At 43.9% G+C, this 22,972-nt stretch overlaps 1 non-coding gene across 1 annotated transcript; it reads left to right on the top strand.

The window, feature by feature from the left end:
- Positions 1-7,368: 7,368 nt before the first annotated feature.
- On the top strand, positions 7,369-7,440 carry TRNAD-GUC (transfer RNA aspartic acid (anticodon GUC)). The gene has a single exon. It is a non-coding gene; the product is annotated as a tRNA-Asp (tRNA).
- Positions 7,441-22,972: the final 15,532 nt, after the last annotated feature.

Raw genomic sequence — 22,972 nt, 5'->3', positions numbered from 1 at the left:
TTTTCTTCTCGCGACCCTAAGTCCTAGTTCGGATTTCGAAGCTATACAACTACAGGAATGTGGCTAATAGGTCAGCTTGCCAGCTCATGGACCGACTTCTAGGAAACAGGTTGCTACTCCAGGTGCAATGGATTTACCGGCGGTGGGTGCCTTTTTCCGTATTTGAGATACTTCGTCGGTTGGCATCTCCTTTGACCCGTCGGCTGTCATTTATCGTATTTGGAATGTCCAATTAGGATTACTCTGATATTTCCTGGAATAATTACCAGCGACACAAACAGCGTTGGATTGGTGAACTGAGCTTTCAAACAGCAAATACGAAGCCTCCTGTCATGTTATAAAATTGTAGATTATGCTAGCTTTAGTGTACCTATAATCTTAATTTTATTAATGACAGGAGGCGAGTATTTCCCACCCATTCTTGTCCCTCCCTTGTTTTATGTTATAGTTTAGATTATCAGGTACGTATGCAACTCTGTTTGTTGTCTCTGCTACCTGTCGCTTGTTCCTTATGTCTGTTTTTTTTTCCATTAATAGGGTTGGGATATTTACATATTAGGTTAATTTGGTTGCTACATTGGGTACCTACATGTTTATTCAGAGTACATTTCATTGGATAATCAACCTGTTCGATTCTGTTTTTTATCTCGTTTCAGTTTACAGTCCATCTACACTATCTAGTTTGACGGTTGCACTTGGATGGTGGACATCGTTATATTCATCGTATCTAGGACTTCGTTTCTTCCCCATGATGTTCTCTGCCTTTTATTCTGTTTTGTCGCAGCTTGAAAGAGGAAATGATGCATGGGGAAGGGAGTTTTATAGTACCTAACTTTTTTCTGATTAGTTGTTTTTCTGTGCTGCTGTGGAGTTCTAGTAAAGAGAGACTTAAGCAAATACTCGCCTCCTGTCATTAATAGAATTAAGATTATAGGTACACTAAAGCTAGCATAATCTACAATTTGTGCACCATTTTTTATGTTAATTTACTTTTGAATTTTTTGTTTCCTAAGGTCTCTCTTAGCACATATCCTTATAGTCCATTGTTTTATTAAGTACCTCCTTCTTATTCTATTGTATATTGGTTTCTGCAGATTTGTAACCATATACAGGATGCAAGATATGCATGATTGTGGTCCTGAAGGACCCCTGGGTGTCGGAGTCAGAAAAACACATAGGTGCTGCTACCCGTAAGTATGTATGGTGGTAGTGGCTTATGGAAAACACATTGGACCCAAGATCCTGGAATGTCATAAGGAAAATGAGACCTAGAGGTTTCTTAAGCTGCAAAATGCTAGAGAGAAGGGATCCTGGAAAAGAATTAGACACCAGGAATTTGGAGGATGCTATGAACCTAAAGGACACAAAAGCACTGGGATCCGGAAGGACACCTGGGCACAGAAACCTTCAAAAAGGTTAAGGACCAACGGACCTCGAAAAACTACCATGTAATTACCCACCATACCACCAGGGATCCAAGACCCACCATTGTACCACCAAAGATCATCCCCTCCCTGCAGGAAGGTATGAAGTAAGGGAGCATGGTAACACATATCACATACAGCCAGCACACACATTACGCAAAACAAGTATATATACACACTACACACAGCCATCGCATGTAACAAAACACACAGATTACACACAAAGAGCACAGATTAGGGCCCACATTTTTGTTATTGAAATTGTTTTTTAGTGTGTCAGGATAAGTAGATTAAGCTACTGCTTTAGTAGCTCTTGGACACGTGATTTTATTTAAGAATGTGCTACCCTTTAACATATAAAATTATGTTTTATGGGGCTAATCCTTTGACAGGAGTCCATGAAAACATGGCGTACATGGCAGCTTTACTAGTAGCAGAGAGCTGAATGGTGTCAGACAAGTTCTTTCTCATCGATCTTCAGCTACCATTACTGCCAGAGTCCAAGGGTGTCTATGATTAAATAATAACTTTTTAAATTAGCTAATTGTTAAAAATATAAAATCTCTGCCTTCTACTCTGTGAACCTGCCCATTCACCTTTAGACTCTGCAAATCAGAAGACTTTGCATATCGTGAACAGCATATCTTCACAACATGCTGACAATATCATTTCAGCTCAAGGACTTAGACAGACAGATATTATAAGCGTTATTCACTAAACTCTGAATTGTAGCAAATTACAATAAAAACAGCAAGATTTTAGGCAAAAATAGTTGTTATGGAAAAGTTCTCTATTTTAGCTTTAAGTTTGCAATATGGATTTAATTTGCTGCAATTCCGAATTTAGTGAACAACCTTTTATGATAATCAGACTAACATAGAGCAGACTTATATCAAGGGCTGCCAAATCCATCAAGAGTTTTTGAATACCTATCAATTATAACAAAAACAAAGAATATAAGAACTCTGAGAAAGGACAAAAACTTTGAGAAACTCAATATCTTGCCCTTCGGTAAATCCCTGCTCAGGTCTCATTGATCACTTTTGCAATTACAGAGATAACCTATTCCAAGGCATATCGGACTGATCCCACTCATAAGGGCAGTCCAGAACCTAAATGCCGGCAAGTTCTCTCTGCACAAGAGATACAGTAACCCCGGACGATCATTTCAACCTTCTTTGGGCCTCGTCAGCTATTATACATACTGATGGGCAGCACATGGTTGCACTATTGTATATAGAAGTCAAATGCTACAGCTGTAGTGGTTATGGTAGTGCACTGTAGTGATTACGATGCTTGGTTCCTCTGTTTTAGCAATTGACATCACAATGGACGATGTGTGCTCTAGCACAGCCAGAGCACACATTGCATTAAAAGAGGAGAAATCCATACATTTGATCAAGGTCACGATACCAAGTTGTGACATTTCAGCAAATCACTAATACCTGATTATATGGTTTGTTGGTGATTGCCCCACTTATAGGCATTTGCACCACTTTTTCCGATCATGACATTTTGATAAAACCCCAAATTATTTCTGTTTGATTGTCTCTTTACGCTCTCCATTATGATTGGCTGGGGCAAATTGCAGAGCATGTACGGAACCAATATGCAAAAGCTAAATTTCAGGATATAGATAAATGCACTGTAAAAAAATTAGCTTGATTTATTAATAATTTATGGTACATGATCTTTGTTATATAGTTACCAGTAAGTGTTCAACATTTATAAAAACATTAGAAAAAAAATCAAAAAAAATAATATTACCCCCTGATATATCATTGTACCCCCAGCACACACATTACGCAAAACATTAGAGAGCTTAGTCCTAAACCTATTACTGCAGAGCTGCATGTTGCAACCAATGCCCTATGCCCCAAGCCAGGTGTGACACACAGTGCCCTATGCTCCATGCCAGGTGTGGCACACAGTGCTGTATCTATGTCCCGTGCCAGGTGTGGCACTCAGTGCTCTATCTATGCTCCATGCCAGGTGTGGCACACAGTGCTGTATATAAGTCCCGTGCCAGGTGTGGCACTCAGTGTTCTATCTATGCCCCATGCCAGGTGTGGCACACAGTGTTCTATCTATGCCCCATGCCAGGTGTGGCACACAGTGCTGTATCTATGCCCCATGTCAGGTGTGGCACTCAGTGTTCTATCTATGCCCCATGCCAGGTGTGGCACACAGTGCTGTATCTATGCCTCATGCCAGGTGTGGTACACAGTGCTCTATCTATGCCCCATGCCAGGTTGGGCACTCAGTGCTCTATCTATGCCCCGTGCTAGGTGTCGGACACAGTGCTCTATCTATGCCTGTGCCAGGTGTGGCACACAGTACTCTATCTATGCCCCATGCCAGGTGTGGCACACAGTGCTCTATCTATGCCCCATGCCAGGTGTGGCACTCAGTGCTCTATCTATGCCCCATGCCAGGTGTGACACTCAGTGCTCTATCTATGCCCCATGCCAGGTGATGCACTCAGTGCTCTGTCTATGCCCCATGCCAGGTGTGGCACCCATTGCTGTATCTATGCCCCATGCCAGGTGTGGTACTCAGTGCTCTGTCTATGCCCCATACCAGGTGTGGCACTCAGTGCTCTGTCTATGCCCCATGCCAGGTGATGAACTCAGTGCTCTATCTATGCCCCATGCCAGGTGATGCACTCAGTGCTCTATCTATGCCCCATGCCAGGTGATGCACACAGTGCTGTATCTATGCCCCATGCCAGGTGTGGCACACAGTGCTCTATCTATGCCCCATGCCAGGTGATGCACACAGGGCTGTATCTATGCCCCATGCCAGGTGTGGCACACAGTGCTGTATCTATGCCCCATGCCAGGTGTGGCACACAGTGCTCTATCTATGCCCCATGCCAGGTGATGCACACAGGGCTGTATCTATGCCCCATGCCAGGTGTGGCACACAGTGCTGTATATATGCCCCATGTCAGGTGTGGCACTCAGTGCTCTATCTATGCCCCATGCCAGGTGTGGCACTCAGTGCTCTGTCTATGCCCCATGCCAGGTGTGGCACTCAGTGCTTTGTCTATGCCCAATGCCAGGTGTGGCACTCAGTGCTCTGTCTATGCCCCATGCTAGGTGATGCACACAGTGCTCTATATATGCCCCATGCCAGGTGATGCACACAGTGCTGTATCTATGCCCCATGCCAGGTGTGGCACTCAGTGCTCTGTCTATGCCCCATGCCAGGTGTGGCACTCAGTGCTCTGTCTATGCCCCATGCTAGGTGATGCACACAGTGCTCTATATATGCCCCATGCCAGGTGATGCACACAGTGCTGTATCTATGCCCCACGCCAGGTGTGGCACACAGTGCTCTATCTATGCCCCATGCCAGGTGATGCACACAGTGCTCTATCTGTGCCCCATGCCAGGTGATGCACACAGTGCTCTGTCTATGCCCCATGCCAGGTGATGCACTCAGTGCCCTATCTATGCCCCATGCCAGGTGATGCACTCAGTGCTCTGTCTATGCCCCATGCCAGGTGGTGCACTCAGTGCTCTGTCTATTCCCCATGCCAGGTGTGGCACCCATTGCTGTATCTGTGCCCCATGCCAGGTGTGGCACACAGTGCTCTATCTGTGCCCCATGCCAGGTGTGGCACCCATTGCTGTATCTATGCCCCATGCCAGGTGATGCACACAGTGCTCTATCTGTGCCCTATGCCAGGTGATGCACACAGTGCTCTGTCTATGCCCCATGCCAGGTGATGCACTCAGTGCCCTATCTATGCCCCATGCCAGGTGATGCACACAGTGCTGTATCTATGCCCCATGCCAGGTGTGGCACACAGTGCTCTATCTATGCCCCATGCCAGGTGATGCACACAGGGCTGTATCTATGCCCCATGCCAGGTGTGGCACACAGTGCTGTATATATGCCCCATGTCAGGTGTGGCACTCAGTGCTCAGTGCTCTGTCTATGCCCCATGCCAGGTGTGGCACTCAGTGCTCTGTCTATGCCCCATGCCAGGTGTGGCACTCAGTGCTCTGTCTATGCCCCATGCCAGGTGTGGCACTCAGTGCTCTGTCTATGCCCCATGCCAGGTGATGCACACAGTGCTCTATATATGCCCCATGCCAGGTGATGCACACAGTGCTGTATCTATGCCCCATGCCAGGTGTGGCACTCAGTGCTCTGTCTATGCCCCATGCCAGGTGTGGCACTCAGTGCTCTGTCTATGCCCCATGCCAGGTGATGCACTCAGTGCTCTATCTATGCCACATGCCAGGTGATGCACACAGTGCTGTATCTATGCCCCATGCCAGGTGTGGCACACAGTGCTCTATCTATGCCCCATGCCAGGTGATGCACACAGTGCTCTATCTGTGCCCCATGCCAGGTGATGCACTCAGTGCCCTATCTATGCCCCATGCCAGGTGATGCACTCAGTGCTCTGTCTATGCCCCATGCCAGGTGATGCACTCAGTGCTCTATCTATGCCCCATGCCAGGTGATGCACTCAGTGCTCTGTCTATGCCCCATGCCAGGTGATGCACTCAGTGCCCTATCTATGCCCCATGCCAGGTGATGCACTCAGTGCTCTGTCTATTCCCCATGCCAGGTATGGCACCCATTGCTGTATCTGTGCCCCATGCCAGGTGTGGCACACAGTGCTCTATCTGTGCCCTATGCCAGGTGATGCACACAGTGCTCTGTCTATGCCCCATGCCAGGTGATGCACTCAGTGCCCTATCTATGCCCCATGCCAGGTGATGCACTCAGTGCTCTGTCTATGCCCCATGCCAGGTGATGCACTCAGTGCTCTGTCTATTCCCCATGCCAGGTGTGGCACCCATTGCTGTATATGTGCCCCATGCCAGGTGTGGCACCCATTGCTGTATCTATGCCCCATGCCAGGTGTGGCACACAGTGCTCTATCTGTGCCCCATGCCAGGTGTGGCACACAGTGCTGTATCTATGCCCCATGCCAGGTGATGCACTCAGTGCTGTATCTATGCCCCATGCCAGGTGATGCACTCAGTGCTGTATCTATGCCCCATGCCAGGTGTGGCACCCATTGCTGTATCTATGCCCCATGCCAGGTGATGCACCCATTACTGTATCTATGCCCCATGCCAGGTGATGCACCCATTGCTGTATTTGTGCCCCATGCCAGGTGATGCACTCAGTGCTGTATCTATGCCCCAGGCCAGGTGATGCACCCATTGCTGTATCTGTGCCCCATGCCAGGTGATGCACTCAGTGCTCTGTCTATGCCCCATGCCAGGTGTGGCACACATTGCTGTATCTATGCCCCATGCCAGGTGATGCACAGTGCTCTATCTGGGCCCCATGCCAGGTGATGCACAGTGCTGTATCTATGCCCCATGCCAGGTGATGCACTCAGTGCTCTGTCTATGCCCCATGCCAGGTGATGCACTCAGTGCTCTGTCTATGCCCCATGCCAGGTGTGGCACCCATTGCTGTATCTATGCCCCATGCCAGGTGTGGCACATGATGGTCACTGTACCAGCTGGCTCAGGCTGTCTTGCAGGGATCGCACGGTCAGGGAGGTGGAGGCTCTGATAACTCGGCTGCAGAAATCCAGGCTAAGATGGAGGTTCAGGTGTCTGGTGATGAAGTGATCAGGAGAAGCGAAGGAGCTGGGATCTGCCATGGCTGGTGATAGCACTGCACAGGTACACTCTGCAACTCAGCTTCCAGGAACTGACAGAGCCTCACTGGGATCACAGGCACTAATAGCACTCTCACAATCCCGGCATGCAACCCGGAGGGGGACCCCTGCAGAACATGGGGGACATAACGTGACAAGGATCGCTGCCATCTTGTTGGCCCGGTAAAATGACCCATCAGTAGCTCTTATTTCTGTGTCTGATCCAATTAGCGCCAGTCATGAGGCAGTGTATGTACACAGTCAATCATTTGACTGTAAACTCGGAGTAGGATTGTATGCAATTCCTCGTTAGTATAGTGGTAAGTATCCCCGCCTGTCACGCGGGAGACCGGGGTTCGATTCCCCGACGGGGAGGCATGATTTTTTTTAGTTATTTTCTTCCTGCTGCTATTTTTCATTTACCATTAGCTTTAAGGGATATTTAAAAGAAATTAAGTAAATTCGTTGCTCCAATTTTACTTTTTTTTTTTTGTTTAACCCCTTAAGGACCAAACTTCTGGAATAAAAAGGAATCATGACATGTCACACATGTCATGTGTCCTTAAGGGGTTAATTCAAGTTTTATTGTTTTGCAATAAAGACATAAAAATATAGGGGTACAGAACAAAGAAAGCGTATAAAATGTACACACACAGCATATAAGCATAGTATCATGTTTTACAACATAGTTTTCGATGCGGTCAGTATCGGTACAGTGAGAAGACGCTGACGTCCATAGGAAAGCATTGAGAAATGCTTTCCTATGGACTGATTGAATGCGCGCGCACGCTCTTGCGCATTCAAAGCTGACGTCGGAAGAGGGAGGAAAGTTCCCTAGCGCAGAGGGAGCCAGGCGCTGGAGAAAGGTAAGTGATTAACCCCTTCCTCCCCCTTCAGCCAGACAGGAGTGGGACCCTGAGGGTTTGTTTTCCTGGCACTATAGTGGTCCTTTAATGTTACTTTAGAATGGAATATTTTATCATTCTGTGTATATAATACAAATATATATTTGTGTGTGTATATATGTATACCCCAAGGTGCACGGAGTATAACCTGCAAGCGATTTTCCTGTGTAGAATAGTTCCCTAGGTAACGCATACCGCGTAACCAGGGAAACGACGTTCAGTGACGTCATTACGGAGAAGTTCCGGGTTATGGAAGGTCGCGTCTATTTCGCGCATGCGCAATTATGAATGGAGAACGCCGCGGTTGAACTCTTTACACCTGGGGTAAGTCAATTAAGTATTAATTTTATAGCTATATAAAGGCGATATTTGTTGTATGTATGTATGTCATTTGATCCTGAGGAAGGTCCCTGAGAGGACCGAAACGTCGATTTTGCATCAATTTATGGAATAAATTTACAACTTTTTATCCAAGACCGTGAGTGCAACCCAATTATTTCTGGTTTTGATTGTATATATATATATATATATATATATATATATATAAATACTTTTATTTCACAGTCTTGATGTGGAATTATTAAAAATTATTATTGTACTTGTATTGAATTATTGTACTAACTCCATTTTAACCTTATATTGTGACAATCCTCCATTTTGTCCTCCTAACCTGACTTCTTCAAATCCTCCATTTTGTCCTCATGACTTAACTTGTTCATTTTAAAACTACCTTACGTGACTGAACTTCTCAACCCAATTAATACAGTAGACAAAGACCGTGTTTCCTACAAGGACAAGTACCAGGAGGTGCTGGCTACTCCTTAAGACTTGTAAGATAGTATAGTTTGAAGGCCACGAGAACACAGTAGTAATGAAATGTTCTATTCATAAGAGACCTTGCACCTGGACATGAGGCCTGATATCACTGACTGTGTAAAATGACGCTCAAGCCCCCCTTTCCACCGAGTAAACCTCATGCTGGGAAAGATGGCGCCTGAGCCTTCTGTCCACACCCTTGTCCAGAACAATACCACCTCCCGGTGGGAGGACACCTAGCTGGTCACTCAAACCCCTGAGCCAATTAATAATATTGGTGGGTGGACACGAAGTTAGTCACATAATGTTTAATCCAATCAATGATGTTTATTTGTTATTATCTGATATTCAATGATGATGTCATTTTGCTTTTAAAAAGATCTGCACAACTGTTTTCCAACCAGATTGCATTAAATTTTCTGAAGTGCTTTTAACCTGAACTCCATGTGTCAGTGTGAGCTTACTTCTGCGTATACGCAATTTAATCATCTCAGATTTGGACAGGAACAGATAGACTTTGAACATTTTGGTTTACTTTCAAAAAGTACCATAACAACTTGGCTCCCAACGTGGGGCATCGGGCTATGGCCTCTGGCCGGTGAGCCGTCCTAAGGAAGATGCTGTTGGACGGGGGAATCCTGGGGGTAGGAAGGGAGACTGATCACCTCCAAGTACACGGTAGAGACTTCTGCAGAGCCACCGGTATGTTCCGGCCCCTTTGATTGACCCGTCCACGTGTCTGTGACTGCTTCCCGGGAGGACATCAAAGACAGGTAATATCTTGCCCGGTGTCTCGTTACTCACTTGTTTACCTGCATTTTAGTCTATCTGTTGCCTGGGTGTGTTTGAATTGTGTTTGAATTGTTTGCCTGTTTCCCCATTTTGAGATAAAGGGGGGGTGGACCTGCAGGGGATTTGCCTGGGGTTCTGTCTTGCTTGTTTTCCCCTTTTTGGGATAAAGGGGGGTGGACCTGAGGGGATTTGCCTGGGTCTTCAGTATATCTGTCTATCTGTTTGTATTTTACCCCTTTTGGGATAAAGGGGGGTGGACCTGAGGGGATTTGCCTGGGTCTTCTGTTGCCTGTTTTACCCCTTTTAGGAACCACGGTGCTGTGGTTGTAGGGAAAAAGGGGGGTTGACCTGTGGATGTGTTCCTGGGGGTCATCTTTTCCTGTTTAACTCTTTTAGGAGCCTCGTGGCTGGGGCTGTAGGGAAAAAGAGGATTGTTGGAACTGTGGATTTTGTGTAGACTCATAATTTCCTGTGATCCTTCTTGTGTCACTTTGAGAGCCTAGCTAGCTTCTTTGTGCACGTGGTAACCCACAGCTTCGGCTGGGGGGAGTCCGGTTTTGGTAACCCACAGCTTCGGCTGGGGGGAGTCCGGTTTTGGTAACCCACAGCTTCGGCTGGGGGGAGTCCGGTTTTGGTAACCCACAGCTTCGGCTGGGGGGAGTCCGGTTTTGGTAACCCACAGCTTCGGCTGGGGGGAGTCCGGTTTTGGTAACCCACAGCTTCGGCTGGGGGGATTCCGGTTTTCTTTGGTAACCACAACCCTGAGCGCTGGGGCTGGTGGAATTCCAGTTTTCTGTTTATTTGTGGTAGGGGACTTAGTCTTGTGGCAGGGGACTCTGTTTCCTGGGGGGATTCAAGTAGGCATTGCTTGTTTTCCGCATCACGTGGTAGTGAGACTTATAAGTGGGTTTTATAGGGGCACTACGGGAGTGAGGATAGAGGTGGCCACATTCTTGTGGACTGCTGTGTAGAGGGAGGCTGACGGAACTCGGACCGGTGTCAGTTGTTTTCCGTGGCCGCTGGTAGTGAGACTTATGAAAGTCGTTCTCCGAGCGGGGACACTACGAGGTTGAGAAAGGTGACTTTGGAGTAAGCACATGTAGAAGGAAAGGGATTATTGTTGATTTTATTTGAACTGTAATGCATGCACTGTATTTCAATTGTATTGTTGTCTTGTCTGTTTAATTAGGAGTCTCATGAACTCCTGTGTCTGTCTCTAAGGATTTTTCCTTGCCTTTTCCCTTTTCTATACTTCCTATATTATTATTCTATCCTCTCCTATTTCTATTGTGAGAGAAGTGATTGGTCACACACTTCTCACCTCCAATTAGTGACTAGTCTACGTTTTGGGAAGACGCACTGGGGGGGGACCCACCCCTCTCGAGTGTCAGTCCACCATTGTAGACACTGTTTAAAACCTTTTCCCCCTATATCTGGGACGCCTGTATAGGAGGGGAATGGGACAGGGTTAGAAAAGCCCAATAAGGGCTGGCTAGCGCGTGTGATCTAGTTGAAGATAGAGATTGCTAAAGTGTGTAAAATTGCTGTGCCTTCATGTGGTAGATTACTGACAGAGAAGAAAGCAAGCTTACTGGTACAGAGTAGCAATGCTATTCAGCAGGAAGGTAGGGTTGAGGAAGAACTAGATCACAAAGGGTTAAGAATGTATGTATATTATAATAATTGTTTTTGTATTTTGTGTTAGCCATTACCCTGGTAGAGGGTGGGGGTTTTGTATTGAGTTTCACTGAAGAGTATTATTAAATGTTGTGTTTTTGTGTCTCTTTGCTTTTGCAATAATTGTAACGTAACTGTCTTTCCAGCGCTGACATGGTTAAAAAACTTCATGCTGGCTCTCTCCTTGCCTTCTGTGAGACGCGAGGGGGGAGAGGGAGGGGTGACATTCCTGGTTTTTCAGTTCTGCGTTCAGTAAAATTATTCAGAAACTAATAAGATTTAGCAATGGAACAAAGTATTTTCTCCAAGACTGTTGTATAAGATAAGGAGTCAGGGATGTAGCTCAGTGTTTATTACGAAGGTTAGGAAAGTGAATCTGATGCAGGAATAGAGAATTATTTGGAGGAGTTAAAAATTTAAAGGCAAGTGTGATTTGTTGCATTACTATGCAATGTGGATAGAGGGAATATGCAAAGTTGTTAAGCTAGATTGTGAAGAGGAAAAGTGATTAATGGCTGTAGGTATATTGTTTGCATTCCGTGAGTTTATTTATTTTATTTATTTATTTATTTATTTTTATTTATTTTTTTATTTTTGCACCATGTTATTTCAAAGCTTCACGGGCTGTTACATGTATATTGCTTTCATTTGTCAGCTGAAATGCCCTAAAAGAAAATGGCCCCTAGAACAAAAGAAGGTTGTCCTTAGTACCCACGCCTCCTCCTGCCCTCACTCTGCCCTTACCATATCAGTGAGGTCATATGCCCGTGTATTGTGTCATGCTCATCCTATCTTAAAGACATGCTGTCTTCCTTAATTCCCATATATTATGAACAAAAAAGTTACAATTACTAAAATTATCCTACTATTAGTTTCCCTATATCAGGAAAGTGTCTGTGTTAATATGTAGATAGAATATATATGTCTATCGTTTCACGTATAAGTAACAAGTGTCTTTTAGCTTTGTGTACAAAGATTGATAACATGCTGAAAGAAGGGTTATCTTAAAGAACATTTACTAAAAGAAAGTTCTAATAAACCAAGATTTCTTGAACAAATGAATAAGCCAAGTTTAAAGACTGACTAACATAATTTTTGTTGTAAGCCCAGATATTTTATTATTGCATATGCGTAGGAATTGAGACTTTGGGCATTATAGTATATTAATTCTAGATCTGTTACTAGCAGCAAGTGCTTAGCCTTATGCCTATCCCACGCATGCTTAAAACACTTCTACTGAGTTAACCTCTACCACTCCAGTTGGAAGGCTATTCCATGCATCCACTACCCTCTCAGTAATGTAATACTTCCTGATATTATTTTTAAACCTTGGTCCCTCTATTTTTGAGACTATGTCCTCTTATTATGGTAGTTTTTCCTTCTTTTAAATATAGTCTCCACTTTTACTGTGTTGTTTCCCCTTTATGTATTTAAAAATGCTTTTATCATATTTCCCCTGTCTCGTCTTTTCACCAAGCTATACCTGTCAAGATCCTTTAACCTTTCCTGGTGAATTTTACCCTGCAATCCATGAACCAGTTTAGTAGCCCTTCTTTGAACTCTCTCTAAGGTATCCATATCCTTCTGAAGATATGGTCTCCAGTACTGTATCCAGTACTCTAAGTGAGGTCCCACCAGTGTTCTGTACAATGGCATGAGCATTTCCCTCTTCCTACTGCTAATACCTCTCCCTATGCAACCAAGCATTCTACTAGCATTTTCCGCTGCTCTATTACATTGTACATTGTCATCAACAGCCAGAAACTGGAGAACAAGAAATGTGAATCAATGTATAGCCATTTATAAGCTTAACAAAATCTCCATTATCTTTTCCATTTATTTTGCAGAAGGCAATGTTATTTGTCTATTTTGTATGTTTTAAAAATACATTATCAGTGAAGAGTAGAATAAATTTTATCCCATTTACGAGACATAAAATTGTGATAATGTATATTTGTGATATAAGTAGAAATTACATTTTGAGATGTTAGATATAAATTATTAAATTAAGAACTAGAGTCAGGGATAGCGTCTGTCTCCGCGGGCACAAGACCCCGTGTGGAGAAGTGGTGGGCAAGCCATCATGGGCCACCCATGGGAGTGAAACGTTCGAGGCTTGTGGAGACAAGATGAGCATGTTAGCCTTTTATTATTTTTCTCTAGGGAAAGCATAGGGCCAGTTAATAGTTGTTGTACATGGGCTATTTGCAGCCTCCATTGCATTTCTACCTAGTCTTGATTTCTGATGTCTCCTCCATTGCTACATCACCTGTCTGCTCCCTTACCTGCCCACCCCCGCTTATTCCTCCCACCGATCCCTCCCCTTCATCTGCAGTCCCCCACTTTCCCCTACTGCCCCTCCCTCTACTCCACCTTCTCCTCCTCCTACTCCTCCTTCCTGCTCTTACTCCTCCCCCTCTTCCTACTCCTCCCTCTACTCCACTTTCTCCTCCTACCCCTTCCTCTACTCCACCTTCTCCTCTCTCCTCCTACTTCTCCTCTTCTCCTCCTCCTACTCCTCCCTCTACTCCACCTTCTCCTCTCTCCTCCTACTTCCCCTCTACTCCTCCTTCTTCTTCCTACTCCTCCCTCTACTCCACTTTCTCCTCCTACTCCTCCCTCTACTCCACCTTCTCCTCTCTCCTCCTACTTCCCCTCTACTCCTCCTCCTACTCCTCCCTCTACTCCACCTTCTCCTCCTCCTACTCCTCCTTCCTGCTCTTACTCCTCCCCCTCTTCCTACTCCTCCCTCTACTCCACTTTCTCCTCCTACCCCTTCCTCTACTCCACCTTCTCCTCTCTCCTCCTACTTCTCCTCTTCTCCTCCTCCTACTCCTCCCTCTACTCCACCTTCTCCTCTCTCCTCCTACTTCCCCTCTACTCCTCCTTCTTCTTCCTTCTCCTCCCTCTACTCCACTTTCTCCTCCTACTCCTCCCTCTACTCCACCTTCTCCTCTCTCCTCCTACTTCCCCTCTACTCCTCCTCCTACTCCTCCCTCTACTCCACTTTCTCCTTCCACTCCACCTTCTCCTCTCTCCTCCTACTTCTCCTCTACTCCTCCTTCTCCTCCTCCTACTCCACCTTCTTCCCTCTCACTCTATCCGCTACTCATTCTTCCATCTCCCCACCACCATATCTGTATCCTTTATATGCTTCCTCCCTTCTTATTCCTTACCAATTTCCTCCACTCATAGACGACTCTGCCTCTACCTGACAACATTATATTTTGAAGAAAAGTTGCTCTGGCCACTCTTCCGCCACTTCCCAGGGGGGAATACCACACTAACGAAAAATTAAAATTATTCAGACATGAAAGAACTGTTTTGGGCACTCTCAAAGAAATAGTGCGGTCCTGACCCAGATTCCCATGGAAGTAAGACACCTGTAAGGGAGGTGGCTGTCCCTCATGTTTTTTCTACACTAAGTCCCCAGAAATCTCATGAAAGGAACCTGACTCATTAGAACAAAACATGAACATTCAATTTACAGATCTCTACAGAGGGGGGTCAGCAAGAGAACTGTGAATAGAAAGACAAATACCCCCCAATCTCACACAGAAATAGGTGAGGAAACCTCTTCTACTGCTCCTCATGGTTGCTTTGAACAGATGAAAGAAGAAACAAGACACCTTTCAACAGAGCATGCAGTAGCTTTACCAGATCCTGACTCCACTCTGTTTGCGGATAAAGAGGAAAGGTACCATACTGGATTTGCTGTTGCTACAGAAGATCAGGTACGTCAAGCACCTTCACTTTCCTCACTCACATCTGCTCAAGACGCTGAATTGACAGCCTTCTCAGTGGCATACAAAATGCCTGAAGGAAGACATGCCAATATCTACACTGACTCAAGACATGCCCTGGGTGCAGCACATTATTTTGGATCAATCTGGAAGATAAGAAGCACCACTCAGCTGACTAAAAGCTGCCAACCAAGCCACAAGTGCACCAAGGGAAGTGGACAGAATGGTGTCCGCTAAAGAAACTTCTATACTCACCATGTAGATCCTACCTACAGATCTCAAGCTTCTAAGAGAATGACAAAGCAGCTACTGACCCTGAAGAAATACAAAGCTGGAAAAACAGAAAGGGGCAACCCTTGAAGACGGGCTGTACTCCAACGCTCTTAAGCTCTGTTTACCCAAAAACATGTACTGGGCAGTGAGCCCATGGAACTTTATACCTATCCAAGACCCTCATGAACTCTTTGATCTCTAAAATACTCCTAAGCACCTAGCTAACTCTCAATATCCCTTTCAAGAATCCAGATGACAAAGAGCTACTGGGTCAAATATGCACTAGTTATCATAGACATTTTGTCAGGATGGCCAGAAGTCTAGCCGGTCATCAATGTGACATCCAAGACCATATACCCAGTAGTGCATTGTGAAAGTTGCAGAGATCACTCAGTGGATTCATTGTTCCAGATTCAAGACTCTCTCTGCAACATGAGAAGTGACATTTGTTGATTTTGACACACTTTTGACTCTAAAGAAAAAATGACTTGTTAAATAAAAAGATACCAGCAAGTAGGTGTTTGATGGCCATAATAATGCCTGACCACCTGCCATCGATGGAAAGCTGAGGACCCCAAAAGGAGACCTCGTGAAGCTAAAAAGATCCAAACGCCAAGCTCCCTCAGGATTATTTGCCCATCCTGAGTTTGTGGTGATATTAATATTGACTAAATGATCCGAGTCCACCTACGCTGATGTAGCGTGGGACAGGTTTAATACTACAATGCATAAGCAAATGCGCCCTAGCCAAGGTTATTATGTCCATACACATAATACATGACAAGGTACTCTTGACACACCACATTCATGCTTCAGAACATAAAGAGGAGCACCCCTCTAAAGGGAAAGTTTGATTGATATATATATATTGATGCCATAGGTGTGCCAAGGGGGGTACCAGATGATTTTGCAGTAAAAGGAAAGTTTGAGTCCATTTTCCCAACCGTCACTGCTAATAATAATAATAATATTTTGATTTGCATTTATTATATCTATTGCAACCAACAACGTTTACCTGTCACCATGACTACTTGTGCCTATATTCCAGATAACACAAGTCCATATGGTAATGTAAGCTTGTCTATTTATGATGTCCCTCTGAAGAACTAAGAAGACTTTGAGAACCGTTACTCCAGTCATTTTTGTGCCTTTGGGTTAACACGTCTTCTGATACTAACATAATAAAGTTTTATCTCTTAGAATCTAACATTTCATAGGGGGGACTGATGTGGAATTATTAAAAATTATTATTGTACTTGTATTGAATTATTGTACTAACTCCATTTTAACCTTATATTGTGACAATCCTCCATTTTGTCCTCCTAACCTGACTTCTTCAAATCCTCCATTTTGTCCTCATGACTTAACTTGTTCATTTTAAAACTACCTTACGTGACTGAACTTCTCAACCCAATTAATACAGTAGACAAAGACCGTGTTTCCTACAAGGACAAGTACCAGGAGGTGCTGGCTACTCCTTAAGACTTGTAAGATAGTATAGTTTGAAGGCCACGAGAACACAGTAGTAATGAAATGTTCTATTCATAAGAGACCTTGCACCTGGACATGAGGCCTGATATCACTGACTGTGTAAAATGACGCTCAAGCCCCCCTTTCCACCGAGTAAACCTCATGCTGGGAAAGATGGCGCCTGAGCCTTCTGTCCACACCCTTGTCCAGAACAATACCACCTCCCGGTGGGAGGACACCTAGCTGGTCACTCAAACCCCTGAGCCAATTAATAATATTGGTGGGTGGACACGAAGTTAGTCACATAATGTTTAATCCAATCAATGATGTTTATTTGTTATTATCTGATATTCAATGATGATGTCATTTTGCTTTTAAAAAGATCTGCACAACTGTTTTCCAACCAGATTGCATTAAATTTTCTGAAGTGCTTTTAACCTGAACTCCATGTGTCAGTGTGAGCTTACTTCTGCGTATACGCAATTTAATCATCTCAGATTTGGACAGGAACAGATAGACTTTGAACATTTTGGTTTACTTTCAAAAAGTACCATAACAGTCTTACTGTTGTTTTTTTTTTATTAGTTTTTTTACTTATAAGATATTCATTGGACAGGGGTTTATTATTCATGAACAAATGGTGACGAATTGAAAACTGAATTGTAAAATTAGGCTAAAATACCTGATCTGGAAAATAACAACCCGTAGTCACAGACTGGCTATTGTGCCTGAGTTATGTCATTCAGTTTTCACCTTAAAGGTGTAGATACAAATATCCATTTTGATATCTATCCTAGCTGTTCATATAAGGGTTCATTTTTACGAAGAATAAATTTGGCTTTTTATCTTCTATTCTCGGAAATAGGATTTATATAAAATCCTAGTTACGGGAAAAATACTGATTTCGAAATGTTCTTGTTAATTCTCCAAGATATCGGTATTTGTAAATATCTGGTTTTAATCAAATATGTAATGCGTTATATGACGAAAGATTATAACTAGAAACAGCTGTTTATAACTTGTGAAAAACATATTATGTAATAAATGCTCAGGACCCCCACCGACATGAAAATGGGGTATATATGCAACTGACGTTTAATTAAACTTTGAATTGGTTATTGAACAAGTCTCTGCTATTCATTTCCAATTTCCAGAGCTCTGAATGAGTTGGCAAATATCCATCATCCACAAAGGGGGCTGATTTAATCCCCAACAATTTGGTGTCAGAAATTTGGGTGCAATTGTTCGGAACGGAGATGACAGGTAAGAGGTTCATTGGAGACCTTCTTTACCTGCATCTCCTATCCCCCACACATTGCTTTGTTATTTAAATGGGGTTGTTTACTATTTTAATTTTTAGAGGGATTTTCACTGCATAATGTCTTTGGTAGACATGTTTTTTTTAAGTCTCAGGTAGACTTTTTTAACTCCTTAGGTAGGAGGTAAGCCTTTGGCAGGCAGTATTGACACTATACTTTCAGAATACTAATATGTTAGAAATATAATAGACTGGGCCAGCACTGCCAGTGTTATATAAGGTACTTTACTTACTTTTTGTAACGGGAATCGTACTCCAACACGCAGGAAAGGGGAAACCCATAAAAGGTGGATCCGAAAGACGTATTACCGAGCCTTAGAATGGCCAGACTTAACGTATTAATACAACAAGAAACAAGGTCAGGATTACAGAAATACTCAGCGTCAAGACAAATCTGGGTGAGGATACCAGAAATCACGAAGTCAATACAAAGCCGGAAATCACAAAGTCAATAAGAAGCCGGTTCAGGATACCAGAAATCACAAGGTCAATACGAAGCCGGGTCAGGATACCAGAAATCACAAAGTCAATCCGAACCCGGGTCAGGATACCAGAAATCACAAGGTCAATAGGAAGCTGGGTCAGGATACCATAAATCACAAAGTCAATACGAACCCGGGTCAGGATACCAGAAATCACAAAGTCAATACGAACCCGGGTCAGGATACCAGAAATCACAAGGTCAATACGAAGCCGGGTCAGGATACCAGAAACCACAAGGTCAATATGAAGCCGGGTCAGGATACCAGAAATCACAAAGTCAATATGAACCTGGGTCAGGATACCAGAAATCACTAGGTCAATACGAAGCGGGGTCAGGATACCAGAAACCACAAGGTCAATACGAAGCCGGGTCAGGATACCAGAAATCACAAAGTCAATACGAAGCCGGGTCAGGATACCAGAAATCACAAGGTCAATAGGAAGCCGGGTCAGGGTACCAGAAATCACAAGGTCAATACGAAGCCGGGTCAGGATACCAGAAATCACAAGGTCAATACGAAGATGAGGTCAAGCACAGAAAATCGCTAGGGAATCACTAGGAGCACGAAGCACAAATGATCTATACAGAAACCACGATAGGGCAATGAATGTAGGCTAAAACAAGCCTTAAGTAGGCGCAAAAGAGTTCCCATTGGTCCACGTCATCTCTGCAACCCCAAAAAATATTTTATTTATAGGGGCTGCAGTTTGTCCTGTGAACCAGCAGAGGGAGACGTTCGCGGGACCGAAGGTAAGTAATATCTATTCAGGCCGCACGGCCACGTGGAACATTCGGGCCGTGTGTTCTGCCCCTATTCTGTTCTGCGGCCACTGTAAATCATAGCGTAGCGTGTGTTGTGACAATGCTTAGTGGTAGCTTTTTTTTTATTATAGCTAGGTAGGCTTACCAGTAGACAGCAGTTAAAGGGACAATATAGGCACCCAGACTAGTTCAGCTCATTGAAGTGGCCTGGGTGCAGTGTCCCTATTGCATTTAGTGCTGCAATGTAAAACATTGCAGTTCCAGTTCCAGAAGTCACCCTCCTGCTGCAAAATAATGATTCAAAAGGTGCAGTGATGATTTGGTTGACACATGGCTTCTGGATTGTAGGCTGCAAACTTCACTTCCCACATCCCAGAGAGCTTCCACAAGTGCTGAGAGGAAGGAATCCGACATCACGTCCTCCCAGAACGGACATTAATTAGTCTAAGTAAAACATTCGTTTAAATGTGTGTGTGTGTATGTACATAACCAATTTTTGCACATCTAATAGGTAGTGCTCTATTTAAAGTCAGTTTTAGGGCACATAAGTGTAATTTGAAAATCAAACAAAGATTATGGTGGTTACATTGTATTTTTCATTATAAAATGGGTTTGCGTGCTTTTCTAGTTTATAATACAGGTTACGTGTGAAAATAAGTACTGTGCTTAAGGGGACACTCCAGATCATAAAGCACGTCAGCTTGTTGAAATATTATATTTTATGTGTGAAGAGTATGTCCTCTTTTTAAAAATTTTACAAAAAGTGATAAATTAACCTTGTTACACCCTCCTGGCTGTCAATCCGACAACTGGTCTGTTACTTCCTGGCTGTTTAGCTCAGTGGAGCCTAACTAAAGAAACAACTTTGCAAAGACTTCTCATTAAGCTGCATTGACTATGATTGGACATTTGGACTGGGCAAGAAATAGAGGGCTTGCAGATATCAGACAAGAGCTCTACAGATTTTGCAAGCAGCTTGTATATACCCTCTATGAAACAATTGAATGGGTGCATGTGTTAATTTGGGGGATATTTACTTATTTATTGAATTTATGCATTGTAGTGTTCATTTAAGTATATTTTAGTAAAGGCAATTTCCTGCAATTGTGCAACAATTAGCTCATTTTATATCACTCTTTTAGTAACTGGACATTATACTTATGAAATGTGGTTCCTTTTTGTGGTTAGTAGTTTAGCAAGAGATTATTATACAATATTTTTTTTAAAATAGTTGCTATTGTGACAGAGCTTCTGTACTTCAACGTAGTACGTCCACCAGGTCAGCTTCCTCTCTGCTACCAGGAATCCTGGTGCACTTCAGACCCAGTTGCCGAAGCTTGACTGGGGTCTCTGAGGACCTCTTCCACTGGTCCAGGCTGCAGTAAATATAGCTCTGGAGACCCTTTCCCCTGTAGAGCAGTAAATATAGCTTTACTTTCCCCCACACATTATACGAGTTTGAATGTAGGGGGTAGAATTACCTTTATTGCACACAACACAGCTATTTAAACAGAACATTATTTACTCTCCCTGCAGAGGGTCCTCCACACAATGCAATGTACAGAAGAATTGTCCCTCCCTGCTCCAATCTATCTGGTAACTTTATTACATTATTCCCAGGTAACACGATAGGCTCATTGCTGTCTCGTCAAGGTCCTGCAGTCACAGCACACAAGATGTCTGCCAGAACCTACTTTTCCTAGACCGGGGTTAGGCAACATTTTAGTAGTATTGTGCCAAAATGACATCTTAAAGTCCCTTGGCGTGCCGGTCCTATTTTTTAATATCGAGGTGTGTATGATGCCGTATTCTCCTTTTGTTATCTATGGCTGCTGCAATTGCTTTGTAGCAATGTATTTGTGCATATGTGGGCTATTATATTGTATATGTTCATGAGTAGTTTGTGGTATTGTGTATGATATATATTAATGTGGGCTGTTATGGGGGCTGATTGTGGAATTGTATGTCTGGATGATGTGTCACTTTGTGTGTTTGGTGGGGCTGCTTGTGGGGCTATGTGTGTATGTGGATTGTCAGTGGTGTTATGTTTGAGCGGAATGTGTGTGGACTGTTTATATTATTTGTATAAGGGGGAGGCTTCTTCTGCAGGTCTATGTATATCTAGGACTGTGGGTAACTTCCTGTGGTTCATTGGAGACCAAGCTGGCCAGGTACAGGTCAAGGGCAGGAGCTGCTATAGCTGCTGCAGGCTTCTCTACTGCAGTGTGGATTCCCATTCATAAATGTGAGGAAGAAATAATCTGAGATCACTTCCTCTAAGTGATGTAATGTGTACACTGAGGATTGTCCCTCAACACCTAAAGCACCCACTGGGACTCCTGATAGGCCAGACCCAGTTTGTCTCTGGCAGCCTTGAGTGCCGTGCAAAAGCACCTTGAGTGCCATGCATGGCACATGTGCCATAGATTGCTGACCCCTGTCCTTGACGGTACCTGTCACGACAAGGGTGCATAACTCATTATTGCACTATAGAATATTGTCCTTTAATGTAATTTGTGTAGTGCATAGCTTATCTGATTGCCTGGTAGAGATGCAATATTGTCAAGGTCCAAAGAAGTTAATTTGATTGTATAAAAGGTCAGATGACAGAAGGGGTAATGTAAATTGCATAGGAATGTGAAATCGGTTGTATCCTATGAATGGATCCTGTGATTACTCAATGGCTCTGCAAGTTGTGAGATTCTACACTGGAAAAGCCTGAATGTCTGGCTCAGTCATATAGCCTGTGCTTCTTATTGGATGGGTGAATCTCTTTGATATGTTAATGGCCATTAGTCTTGTTCCAGTATCATATCCAAAAGAAAAAAACATATTTACCAACAGAATAATAATCAAGCCTCATTTTTGTTATATTTGGAATGTGACAAGCGCCATCTTCTAAACAAGCCCAAACATGATTGGCATAACTTAACCATAGGGGAAGGAATTGTGATGTCCGCCATATTGGGTCGCAAGTAAGGTGTTGGACATATGTATAGGATGGGAAAATAATAACAAATTCGTAGATGCAATTATATGTGTGTGAGTGAGGGTGATGTGTGTGTGAGTGAGTGAGGGAGCCATGTGTGACTGTGCTATGTGTGTGAGGTGTGCAGTGTGTGTGTGTGTGAAGGGTGTAGTGTGTATGTGTGAGGGGTGTAGTGTGTATTTGTGAGAAGTATAGTGTGTGTGTGTGAGGGGTGCAGTGTGTGTGTGAGGATGCTGCTTGTGTGTGGGTGCAATATGTGTGTGAGTTGTGCAGTGTGTGTGAGGTGTGCAGTCTGTGTGTGAGGATGCTGTGTGTGTGAGTGAGGGTGCTGTTTGAGAGGGTGCTGTGTGTGAGGTGTGCAGTGTGTGTGTGACGGTGCTGTGTGCGTGTGTTTGGTTGGTGTGTGAGGGTGCTGTGTGTGTTAGGGTGCTGTGTGTGTGAGTGAGGGTGAGGTGTGCAGTATGTGTGTGTGATTGAGGGTGCTCTGTATGTGAGGTGTGCAGTGTGTGTGTAACGGTGCTGTGTGTGTTAGGGTGCTGTGTGAGGGTGCTGTGTCTGTGAGTGAGGGTGCTGTGTGAGTATGATGTGTGTGTGTTAGGGTGCTGTGTGTGTGGTGTGTGTTGGTGGAGGCAGTTTTTTTTTTAATAATATGTATTTTTGGGGGGTTATGTATATATA

This window comes from Pelobates fuscus, chromosome 3, assembly GCF_036172605.1.
Source record: "Pelobates fuscus isolate aPelFus1 chromosome 3, aPelFus1.pri, whole genome shotgun sequence".
NCBI lineage: Eukaryota > Metazoa > Chordata > Amphibia > Anura > Pelobatidae > Pelobates > Pelobates fuscus.
This window is presented reverse-complemented; position numbering and strand designations above follow the sequence as displayed.